The sequence below is a fragment of the Acomys minous genome (assembly GCF_964271855.1).
Source record: "Acomys minous genome assembly, chromosome: 18".
Lineage (NCBI taxonomy): Eukaryota > Metazoa > Chordata > Mammalia > Rodentia > Muridae > Acomys > Acomys minous.
Genome location: NC_140501.1, coordinates 26,249,101 through 26,261,347, shown reverse-complemented (window position 1 = coordinate 26,261,347; position 12,247 = coordinate 26,249,101).

Below are 12,247 nucleotides of genomic sequence, written 5' to 3'. Positions count from 1 at the left end.
TACTGCTCCATAATTTCTGGTTGTTCCCAAGAAGAGAACATTCACATGTTCACCTGTCTTGGCTGTGTAAACCTTGCTCTACCTAATTTAAAGTTGATTGGTTAATGAACATACTGAAGTCTGTGACTGAGCAGAAGAGAAGTAGTGCAAGCTTAGGTTCCGAGGCTTGGGATATAAGGGGTACCACAAATCCAGGTGGGAGAGGAGAGAGGAAGCCAACCAAATATGTAGCAGGAAGAGAGAGACCTGAAGAGAAGGTAGTCGCCATGGGGCAGTATGGACCGTGTGCACATGGCCATGAGTGATGGCCTGATAGAACAAAACCAGCTCCAACAGGAATGATTAAGGCAAGTAACATGGAATGTATAGGTAGAAAATAGCAATTTGATACCTGCCTGTCACAGACATGACTCTAAGTCATAGAGGCTTGCTTGACAAAGCTCCAGAGACCTCTGACTGTCTAGCATTATCTCTAGACATCCAGAACAGCTGTTGATGCTTTGCTTGACAAAGTTCCAAAGATCTCCAGCTGATCACCACTGCCCTTAAATATTATGTGTGATCCAGGTGTAATTTTCTCTAGAAATCTGCTTTTTCTCTTAAAACTTTACCTTTTCTCTTTAATTCTCAGCCCTAAGAAAGTTCATACAGGGAAAATTTTTCCCACAAAAAATGTTGAAAGAGGTCATCTGACCAAAGGCTTGAGACAGTGAAAGAATTTTTTGTTCTGACTGTGACCACCAAGCAGAAACTGCATGAATGAAAGTTAAAACCTTGACATAACAATACCAGGATAGATACTGTTACCTGTGTAAAAGTTTTGAGGTTTTTTTGGAATGTCATGCTTTACAGATTCTTTAAAATAAAGGACCCATTGGTAGGTAATATAGTCTTGGAGAGCATACCTGTTGGTTTGGGACTTGTAGTAAGTCAAATTTTTCTTTATTATAAAACATTTAGCATAAGCTATGTTGCTATGACAATCTTGTAAACACAATGGCTTTAGCCTGGGGAAATTTATGAATAAACTTTCCCAAATATTGTTTAAGAAATAATAATCAGGTTATGCTGACCATTGCTTGGAAATTGATTGATTTTTACTGTATGCTTTATTGTAGGTTATAGAGAATTTTATCTATTTCCTTGTTATGCTGTTCTCTCATCCTCTCCTCAACAACTAGTTCCTCTAGCTAGTTGTTCAACCACAGGTTGTTTTCCCTTGACCAGCTGTTCACTGGCTGCTCAGTTCTCCCTCCCATGCATCCACCTCACTTCTCTCCTTTTCACTGTTCTAAGAGCTGGTCTATGGGAGCAGCACCTGCCTAGTTACTGCACTCTAAGGCCTTTATAAATCAAAGTGGTCTGTATCTCGATTATTTTGTAGGTAGCCAGGGTAGAGAACACTAGAGTCAAATATAATTTTCTACAACATCCATCTGTTGGATAATAATAATCTGACAAAAATACTTTTTAAAAAATTTTTAAATTTTATTTAATTAATTTATTCTTATTACATCTCAATGGTTATTCAGAGGAAAAATAGCAGGCTACCAAGAAGAGACTTGATACCCTATGAGTAGATAAAGGGGGAGGAAGTCCCCCTCAGATAAAAATACTTTTAAAAATTAAAAAAAAAATCTTAAATGAGGAATAAAATGTTTATAATGTTCCACTAGATCTTAGGTCAATACATTATTATTATTTTCTTATAATTTTATCTCGAGAGATCTGGCTTTGAGCAATGAAAAATTTAAATATAACACCAATGGCAGGGAATCTCTACTAGCATCTAAACAAAAGTGTTTAGAAGAGAAAAGCCGATGATCCTCACAGAACAACTTCTCCACAGGAGGATGATCCATTTGCATGGTATCAAGCTTGAGAAACCCTCTCTAAATGAAGTCAATGTCACAACTCCCAGGGCATCATTTTTTTTTTTTAATTTCCCACCCTATTCTTCATCCTGTACATATCGTCATCCTTTCTTTGTCTTTTTCTGAGGCATTCCAGGGAGATTTTGAAATTCAGATCAATGAAGTAGTTCTTCCCTCTGCTTAGAATATTGATTACTCAATTAAATAAGTATTCATTCTTTCACCAAATGCCACCTTCTCCATAAGGCTAAAAATCACATGTTTAGAATCACCAATAGTGTTTAGTCCCAGACCTTCAGGTATAATTTGAAGTTCTCATTAATTTTGTTCATAATCCTTAACATCTTTATAGATGTAACATATATTCATTGTTGTGATTATTGATTTTCTCTACTCCCCTAACACATGGAACACCCTGAAGAAAGACATCTGTGTTAGCTTGATTCTGAATTTTTATCAAAAAATCTGACATAAGCAAAAACTATATACATACTTTTTCCACTTAACTAGTGAGATGTTCACTTCTTTATACTCTATTTAAAGAAAATTCCAGTACGTATTTTGCTAGCTTGAGTGGAAAGGGTGGCAGTGTTTCTCATCCACGTGTATTGGTGATGCATATGGCTAAAATATATATACTTAACTTTTTGTTTGCTTTCATTTATCCTTGTTTGGAGATGAATTCATTAAAAATAACTTAAAAGTTTTGCATTTTCTATTTTCTAAATGGTGGCAGTGTAGGTAATATGAAGAATATTAATACAAGAGGATCATTAACTTCTTAAACAAATAGGATTAGAACCCAAACCCATTCATTCATTCTCAGAATAGTTAGGGCTAACATGTCCTAAAACAATTGTCTCAAATCTGTCCATTTACATATTTATATCTCAGTAAAACAGAGCAATGTAGGTCACTACTTCTACAGCAGGGAACAAGAGTCTGGATACTGGAGACTGATTAGCTGCTAGGCTGTGCTTGTTAACATGCAGACCCTTGAGTGAAGATTACATTTGCATATTTCTTTTCTTGTCCTGGATGACACACATTTCTCTTTGCCTGCCTAATACTATTATCATGTTTGAACATTCTTGTCCTGGGAATTAATTTTTCGCAGGTCTTTCTGATTTGCTCCAATTCTTCATTCTACTTTTGATTCTTTTTAAATTTATGCCTATATAATTCTGTCATTAGTCAGTTAATTGTTCAAAAACCACTGTCTTTGATGTTCTTTTTATAAGTTTTTACTTTGGGTTTAACTCCACAGAGAACATGTAGTTAGGATTTGACCATGGAATGCTGTTCTGTTTTTAATATTTATGAATTTCATTGTTCCCAAGTTCTATTTCATGAGGCATGTTTATTGTCTTAAACATTTAAAAGTTTATTTCACACATTTTAAGCTTTTGATTGCACTTAGATTAAATATAACTTAGAAACAGCATTAATTATAATATGCATAACTCCTAACAAGTATGTGTGCATCGGTTTATTACATGAATATATAGGCAATGACTTTCAACAAGGTATGTGTATGTATAAAGGTAAGTATACAATATATAAATGAAGGATTACACTTCAGTGAGGGCTTTCAAGAAAACAACAAGCATAAAATGTGAAAAAGAGTGGGTAACTCTTCAAAACTCAGACATATTTATTTTAAAGAATAGAAAATAGTAAATACAAAGTTAAAGGAGATTTTTCTGGACTTATAATATACACTGACACACTCATCCTACATTCAGTAGAAAGAGCAAGTTATAGATTCTCTCTAAAAACAATATATTTAGTCCTTTTGACCACTATATTAAATGGAAACTAAAAACAATAGTCATAGCATAGAGGGCACTAGACTCTTTTGCTTTTGATACTACCCCTGACTATGACTATCTTTAATTCTTTTCACTCTGAGAGCACAGAAATGTTCCCTTTCAAAGACTATTCTGAAGAATAAAGTAGAAAAACTCTCTGTCCATTGATATTAACAATAGATTGGGAGATACCTACATAATCAATATTTCTTGAAGAAAAGATAAGAGCAATCATGGACTTTCAGAAATCATTACTTTGATTTTGTCAAGAACTCAGTTACAAAAGGCATAAGCCCAAGAAAAAGTGAATACAATTATGTCAAGTGTCTTAATAACTATGATATTTCAAACATAAGAGAAACCCTATAGGCTACACAATGGGGAAATATTGATTGCAAAGAACACTGAGCAGAAAGTAAATTTAACATTAGCACTATATGGAACTGGAACAACAGATTTGTATTTGTTATTAGGAACTCTTGAGCTTCTATCCTTGCTTCTTTAACCCTTTCAGCACCAAACACATACAGTATTTGTTTACTTAATAAATATTGCTCAAAATTTTATCTGCAACTCTTTAAAATAAATGATGTCACTGAGTTCATGATATTGTGATACATGAATGTAACTACTGAAATGAAACTAATATTTCCAATGAAGCATTCAGATATTGGGTGACATCTACCTGTGAACTGTCTCTTAGTGCTTGTCTTGTCCTTGTTTATGCTTTAATGGTACATGACTCTTTGCTTTCAGAATTTATCATCTAAATCAGAAGAGATGGACAGGAAATATCAAGCTTATGTCCTATTTCCTATTTCATATTAAGGAACTATATATTTTATCTGAAGAAAGTAATTGTTATTTATGTGAAAATTTCATTCCAGCTAGTATGTATGTGTATATATGTATACATACATATATACACATATATTTCTCACATATATGGCATATTTTGGGATTATTCTTGATAATTTGCAGGTTTCTCTTGGGAGATCGTGCATTCTTTGGGTTTTCAAGTCTGATTTATTAGAAACATAGAAAAAGAAAATCCGTAAATTAGCTATTTTTGACACCTAGACTTTAAATTACTAGACCTGAAACATCTGTACATAGGAAGTCTGAGTCAACCCACCAGGAAAAGAATAGCTAAAAAACTTCATTATGATCATGAAAATGTGTAATTGATGAAAAAGTACTTATTAGTTTCAATGCTTGCTCCAATGATTCTAGAATAAATTACATTAAGAATTATGGGTACTGGGTGCACATTTAAATACTATTTTATTTGTGTATATTGAAGTGTTTTTTTCTTATTTCCTTGCTATATTATTTAATGCACCTTAGTTATAATTTACTGTGAATCTCAGTAGATGAGCTGCTGACAATATTACTAGAAATGCATATCTTTTGAAGTGTTATGGCTACAGGAATGTGTACATGCCTGTGCCAAAGTAAGTACATGAAAGACTGAGAGATAGCTTAACAGATAAAATGCAGGTTGTGTTTTCACTAAATTTGGATGATTATTACTGTGGAACCCATCAGTCTTTTTACATTCTTTTTTTTTTTTTTACACATTTGTATTGAAAATTAAAAATAATTCCTATTACATCTCATTTTCTATCCCATCCCATGCATCCTCCCATTCCTCCCTCCCTCCCACTTTCACCCCAATCCCCCTTCCCTATAACTGTGGCTGTGGGGGACCTCCTCCCCCTGAATATGGTGCTAGGGTATCAAGTCTTTTCTTGGTAGTCCTCTATCCTTCTTCCGAGTGCCATTGGGCCTCCCCCACAAAGGGACATGGCCAAATATGGGGCACCAGAGATCCTGTGAAAGTCAGTCCCCAGTCTCCACTTAGCTGTGGAGAATGTTCTGTCCCTTGGCTAGATCTGGGTAGGGGTTTGATGACGACTGCCCGTTTTGTCCATGGTTGGTGCCTTAGATCAAGCAGAATCCCTGGGCTCAGATCTAGCCATCATAATGTTCTTCTTGTAGGTTTCTAGGACCCTCTGGGTCCCCCTACTTGCCTATCCTCTATATTTTCCTCATCTAGAGTCTCAATAGGATGTCCTCACCTCTATCCCCGTTTCCTGGTAGGTGCAGACTTTCATGGGACCTGTCCCTTGGGCTAGTGTCCGGTAATAAGTGAGTATATACCATTTGACTCTTTCTGCTTCTGGGTTAGCTCACTCATTATGATCATTTCTAGTTCAATCCATTTGTCCACAAATTTTGGAAAATCCTTGTTTTTAATAGCTGAGTAATATTCCATCGTGTATATGTACCACAGTTTCTTTATCCATTCTTCTACTGAGGGGCACTTAGGCTGTTTCCATGTTCTGGCGATTATGAATAAGGCTGCTATGAACATGGTTGAGCAAATTTTCTTGTTGTGTGCTGGAGCATCTTCTGGGTATACTCCTAGGAGTGGAATAGCTGGGTCTTGAGGAAGCCCTATTCCCGTTTTTCTGAGATAGCACCAGATAGATTTCCAAAGTGGCTGTACTAGTTTGCATTCCCACCAGCAATGAAGGAGTGTTCCTCTCTCTCCACATCCTCGCCAGCATGTGTTGTCACTTGAATGTTTGATTTTAGCCATTCTGATGGGTGTAAGATGGAATCTCAGAGTTGTTTTGATTTGCATTTCTCTGATGACTAGAGATGTTGAGCATTTCTTTAAGTGTGTCTCAGCCATTTGATATTCCTCTGTTGAGAATTCTCTGTTTAATTCTGAGCCCCATTTCTCAATTGGGTTATTTGGTTTGGTGGCATTTAATTTTTTGAGTTCTTTATAAAGTTTGGATATTAGACCTTTGTCAGATGCAGGGTTGGTGAAGATCTTTTCCCAGTTTGTAGGCTGTCGCTTTGTTCTTTTGACAGTGTCTCCAGCCTTACAGAAGCTTCTCAGCCTCATGAGGTCCCATTTATTAATTGTTGACCTTAAGGCCTGGGCTGTTGGTGTTCTGTTCAGGAAGTTGTCTCCTGTGCCGATGTGTTCCAGGCTCTTCCCCACCTTTTCTTCTAACTGATTTAGTGTCTCTGGTTTTATATTGAGGTCTTTAATCCATTTGGACTTGAGTTTTGTGCATGGTGACAAGTATGGGTCCAATTGCATTTTTCTACATGTAGAAATCCAGTTAGACCAGCACCATTTGTTGAAGATGCTGTCCTTTTTCCATTGAATAGATGTGGCTTCTTTGTCGAAAATCAAGTGACTATATGTGTGTGGATTCATATCTGGGTCTTCAATTCGATTCCATTGATCAACCAGCCTATTGCTGTGCCAGTACCATGCTGTTTTAAGTACTATTGCTCTATAGTACAGCTTGAGATCAGGTATGGAGATTCCTCCTGAGGATCTTTTATTGTATAAGATTGTTTTAGCTATTCTGGGTTTTTTGTTTTTCCATATAAAGTTGAGAATTGACCTTTCAATGTCTTTAAAAAATTGTGTAGGTATTTTGATAGGGATTGCATTGAATCTGTAAATTGCTTTTGGTAAAATGGCCATTTTTACTATGTTGATTCTCCCGATCCACGAACAGGGGAGATCCCTCCATCTTCTCAAGTCACCTTCAATCTCTTTCTTTAGGGACTTAAAGTTTTTTTCAAACAAGTCTTTCACTTGTTTGGTTAGAGTTACTCCTAGATATTTTAACTTGCTTGTGGCTAATGTGAAGGGTGTAGATTTCCTAATTTCTTCCTCTGTATGATTGTCATTTGTATATAGGAAGGCTACTGATTTTTTTGAGTTAATTTTGTACCCAGCCAGTTTGCTGAACGTGCTTATCAACTGAAGGAGTTCTCTGGTGGAATTTTGGGGGTCACTTATGTACACTATCATATCATCTGCAAATAGGGATAGTTTGACTTCTTCCTTTCCCATTTGGATGCCCTTGATCTCCTTGTGTTGTCTTATTGCTCTGGCTAGGACTTCAAGGACTATATTGAAGAGATATGGAGAAAGTGGGCAGCCTTGTCTGGTCCCTGATTTTAGATGAATTTCCTTGAGTATCTTTCCATTTAATTTGATTCTGGCTATTGGCTTGCTGTATATCGCCTTTATTATGTTTAGGAATGTATACATTCTTATTTTTAAAAAGAATGCAGTAATAGGAGTGGAAGTGGATTGCATTCAGTGCTTATGGGCATTTTCTGGATAGCCATGAATATTAGAGTTTAGATCATAGCAAGTAGCTATGTAATAGGCTGGACATGCCCAAAACCTCTCCATAAGAGATCTATTCTGTCTTCTGGTCTCTGCATGTACAAAGGTATGCATAATCACTTACACATATGCATGCACACAAATAAATGATAGATATATTGAATAATACATGATAGGTAAAAGGAAATCAGTAATACGGTATTCTGACATCTCAACTCAGAATAAGAGATGCGTTCTCTTTAAATCTGTATTTGCTTGATTGACAAAGTACTTTAAATATAATAATGAGTGCCTGTTGAGTATTTAGCTGCTGCGAAAAACCTGGTAAGTAAATATTATTTTTGTTTTACAATTGCATTCAGATTTTACGCAATGATGTTCTTTTTCTTGGCAATTAAATTAGTGTCAAATGAAGAACTCAGAAATCACACTAAACTTTTCAAACAAAAAGGAAATAACGTAGGATATTTTCACAGCGTTGTTAGTTAGGCAGGGCATGACGTTTATCAGCAGGCAACAGGAGGCCCAGCTACGGGCAGGAGGAGTGGACCCTGTGTCAACTGGCTGGCTATGAAAAGATTCTGTCCTACAGCAGAGCTGCTCTGAGGGCTCTTATCTACTCTACTCATCTCTGTTTCATATCTGTGCACTCACAAATGTCTTCCAGTTTCCACCAAGTCGAAGACTGTATATGTAACATACTCTTCTCTAAGAAGTACTATGATAAGCTCAAAAGGGCTAAAATCTAAGAGGAAGCCAATAGCCACATAAAATATATTGCAATTTCTAGTAAATAATATTAGATTTTGTTTTTTTTTAATATTTTTTTATTTTTATATATACATTTATATTATTACACATATATACAATGAACTACCTACAGCAAGAAGAACCATGACACGATCAGGAATTATATAAATGTTATACTCTCAGTGTTTTGGCTATTGGTGTTTAGCAAGCTAGAAGACAACATCTTTCCTATATTGGTGCATCTAAAATCCTGAATGTAAATCAGTATCTATTATGTCTTGTCATAATCAACTTAAAACATCTATGTAGACCTGAAAGCATCTTAAGCTCTAAAAAACTAAGTTTAATTGTAAAACTAAACTGTCTAGTCTTTAACCGCATCAGAGATTTGAGAAGAAATAAAATTAATTACCTGAGTATACAGGGAGTTTTGGTTAGCAGCTTCCAAATGAGAAGATGACAGAGACAGTTTGCCTCCTGAACAGTCACCTACAACTCTCTATAACCGTGCATCATTTTCAGCCTCCTGGTCCAATATATTTGACAGACATACTTCTCTGTAAATTGGGAGTAATTCTACCTCAAGACCCAGCCCTACCACTCCTGGGAACATACCTCAAAGATGTTCTACAATACAACAAGGACAACTATGTTCACAGCTGCTTTATTTGTAATATACAGAATCTGAAAACAACCTAGATGTCCCTCAACTGAAGAATAGATAAAGAAATTGTGGTTCCATTTATACATTGGAATACTATTCAGCTATTAAAAACAAGGAAATCTTGAAATTTATAGGCAAATGGGTAGAACTAGAAAAGATCATCCTGAGTGAGGTAACTCAGACCCAGAAAGACACACATGGTATATGTTCACTCATAAATGGATATTAAACTGATTACAATTTAAAGATATGATTCACATGTCCTTTTTTTTTGTTTGTTCTAGTAGAAACACATCTTAGTAGCCACATAGCACAGGATAATATCACTACAATACACAGACCTAAAGAAGCTAAATAAAAAGGTGGATCCTAGGAATACTTCTTAATTCTCATTCAGAAGGGCAAATAGATTAGATGCTAGTGGTGGCTGAAGAGAAGAACAGGATGGAGTCTGCCATAGAGGTCCTCTGGGTCCACTTCACCCAGTGGGGGATCCAAGCAGATGCTAAAACTCACAACCAAACGTTGGGATGGATCACAAGGTGTCTTAAGGAAGAGTTGGGATATAGAAGAACCTAGCGGGGGCAGGAGATCTACAGGGAGACCACTGCTGGGGGTGCTGCAAAGATGGATGGACCAACCAAGGATCACGCTAGGTGAGAACCTGGACCCTCTTCTCGGATGTAGTAGATAGATAGGCAGCACAGTCTGCTTGTGGGGCCCAAAATATAGGGAGCAGGGGCATACTTCTGACATGGAACATCTCCCCCTGGCGGCGCGGCCTTGCCAGGCCACAGAGGAAGAGGAAATAGGCAAGTCCAGATGAGACTTGATAGTCAGAGCTCAGGTGAAAGCAGAGTTGGGCTCCCTCTTTCTGAGGACTAGGGGAAGGAGGGGAGAGAGAAGGAGGGAGGGAGGGACGAGTGAAGGATAGTGGGATCAGATGCAACAAGGAGGGAGGTTACAATCGGGATGTAAAGTGAGAAAATTAAAAATTAAAAAAGAAACATCTCTTCAGTATGTCACATAGAAGACATCGAAATATACCGTTACAACCTCGATTTATTTCTAAATTGTATCAAAGTTACCTAGCCTTCTACATATCTAGGTCCCCCTCTCCCATCTCAACAGATGCTTTTGACTGTGATGCCTAAAATGAATACTGAAAAAAAAAATAAAGCGCTCAGAAGGAAAGAATTTTACATCATGAGTAACTTTTATTTTCCATGCATTGACTGTAAATAAATGATTTCTGTGAGTGTTCAGCACCTCAGCTTTCTCCTAGAAATAGGAGAATTTTATCTAATTTTTCACTGCATATAAAAGCACATTACCTCCTAGGAACCACTTTCTTAGTTTAAACTATAATCAGTAAAAATTAAAATAGAGTAATTTTTCCTCCCCCTTTTTGACTCTATTTACATACAAATATTTTGTTTCTTGTATGCTGAAAATGAATGCTTATCCAATTTGTTCAGATATGTTTGTTGAATATTTATACAAGCTTACTCATTTTCCTATTCATGTTGTTTATTTTTACATCATTTTTTCAGTTTAATATTTGTATTTAATATTATATTGAAAATACTTTAGGAATAAAAATATAATCTTAATTTTGTTTTATTTTGCCTATTTTCTATTTCTTTCTCTCTCTCATAGTACTTTTTTAATAAGTATTTTTCATGGCATAATGATTTTGTTACTTGAACTTAGTTAAGGGATATACAGGCATATTCCTGATCAGTTAGTTTCAAGTTTTATTACATTTTTTGTTTGCCTATGTGCAATATATATATATATATATATATATAATGTTACAAAATACATTAAAGTTGAAATTGTTTAAAGGTTTAAAAATGTTCATATACATGCATGGGTCTAATTTCTGAATAAACATTACCCCTTTTTAATCTACGGCTTTCAGTAACTTAACCAACACATTCAGGACATCATATTTACATTAAATAATGACTGCATTTTGCTTACACAGACCTAATTATTAATATATGTTGAGGAAAAAGGCTTTGTCCACTAATTCTTTCTAATTTTTGTCATATTACCTTTATTTTGAAACTATAGTCCTCAAATTAAGTTATGCATAGACTTGTGCTGATATTGCTGCATATTTTCTAACTTTTGGATCTGCCGTATTTAATTGCAGTAAAATTGACTTTTAAGGTTTTGTTCAGAAATAATCTGTATCTAAAAATTCTTGCATCATCCTATATACAAGGCCGTTGTTCTTCCACAAGATTTTCTTTATGGTCAACCGCTAGTAACAAATATGAAAATTTGTACAAGTGTAGGATATTGATTTTCAGTGTCTTAGAAGTTATTGCATATTACTGATACTTGAATGAACTGTATGGCACAGTGAAGTATTACAAGAAAAATATTATAAAACAAATGTAAAGACACACATATTAAATTATTCAGTTTATTAAGTTCCTACATAGTATATAGCCTTGCATAGACGTTTGATGACTTCAGAGTAATTTTTAATTTTCCCTTGTTTCCTTTGCTTGAAACACTAAACTCTAAAACCAAGAATATTCTTGTAATGCTATTCTTATTACAACTTCATGTAAATTTGTTACCCAACAGCACACTAGAATGTTTTAGTCTGTTTACTGCTTTCCCAAATGAATTCATTCATTCATTTATTCATTTAATGTATTTATTTTTGTTGTGAAAAAGTATTATTTTCTTGTGGCATATTTACTAAATATGCAATCCACTACATCGCTGTTGTCATTTATCACATCCTTAGGATGACAGCGATCCACATTACAGTCTACACACTGTACAATAATCAGGATTTCCTTAGGATTTCCAGAAAATTCTCTGGTTCTACACCAGTACTGCATCTTCTGGACAATATTTATAATATCAACAAAAGAGATCTTCCACTATGCTAATGTTTTCCATTTTCTTTCTGTCTCTTGCTGACTCCCTCAGGGTTTTAATGATCTGG